Source organism: Malus sylvestris, chromosome 5 (assembly GCF_916048215.2).
Source record: "Malus sylvestris chromosome 5, drMalSylv7.2, whole genome shotgun sequence".
Lineage (NCBI taxonomy): Eukaryota > Viridiplantae > Streptophyta > Magnoliopsida > Rosales > Rosaceae > Malus > Malus sylvestris.
Window position 1 is genome coordinate 17,419,068 of NC_062264.1, and position 1,156 is coordinate 17,420,223.

General features: G+C 42.0%; 1 pseudogene; it reads left to right on the forward strand.

Moving 5' to 3' along the window:
- The first annotated feature begins 253 nt into the window (after nucleotides 1-253).
- On the forward strand, nucleotides 254-1,156 carry LOC126623909 (digalactosyldiacylglycerol synthase 2, chloroplastic-like; annotated as a pseudogene).

Genomic DNA, 1,156 nt, shown 5'->3' on the forward strand with positions numbered 1-1,156 from the left:
CTCGACCCGAGAAGGAGACGGGTCAGATCAGAGAGGTTTTGATGGTCTGAATGGGCTTTTGGGGTCAGAATAGGCAGAGGATCAAGTGAGATTTGGTGGGTTTTCTTGTTTTCGTTGTGAAATCTCAGAAAAAGGGCGTTTGATTCGACATGGCCAAGTCAGTTGCATCACATAGTGTTTTGATCCAAATTGTGAGGGGTACCGTAGTAGTACACATAGTTGATTGTTTTTTGCATGCGTTTCTGTTGATTAGATGAATAAGAAGCGGCATATTGCGATATTTACCACTGCAAGCCTTCCATGGATGACCGGCACTATTGTCAACCCTCTATTCCGTGCAGGTTATCTTGCAAAAGATGGGGAGAGACTTGCCTCTTTGGTCATCCCTTGGTTATCGTTGAAAGATCAAAAACTAGTATATCCCAACAACATCACATTCAGCAGACCTATGGAGCATGAGGCTTATGTCCATCGCTGGCTTGACGAGAGGATTGGATTTAAATCTGATTTTAGTATACCTTTTTACCCTAGAAAGTTTTCCTTAGATAAAAGGAGCATCCTTGTTGCTGGAGATATTTCAGAAGTAGTTCCTGACAAAAATGCAGATGTTGCCATCCTTGAGGAGCCTGAGCACCTTACATGGTTTCATCATGGGAAGAGATGGAAGATTAAATTTCGGCTGGTTGTGGGAATCATCCACACCAATTATTTGGAATATGTGAGAAGGGAGAGGAATGGAAGAATGCAAGCATTTCTTCTTAAATATCTAAATAATTAGGTTGTCGAAATATATTGTCATAAGGTAATCCGGTTATCTGCTGCCACCCAGGATTATCCTAAATCCATTGTTTGCAATGTTCACGGAGTCAACCCAAAATTTCTGGAGATAGGCAACAAAAAGCTAGAGCAACAACGAAATAGAGTCCAGGCCTTCACCAAAGGTGCCTATTACATTGGGAAGATGGTATGGAGCAAAGGCTACAAGGAGCTACTCAAGCTTCTTCAGGATCATCAAAAGGAATTAACTGGACTTAAAGTTGATTTATATGGAAATGGGGAAGACTCTGATCAGGTTCAGGAAGCTACCAAAAGATTGGAACTGGCCGTTCGAGTCCATCCTGGTCATGACCATGCTGATCTTCAATTTCACGAGTAA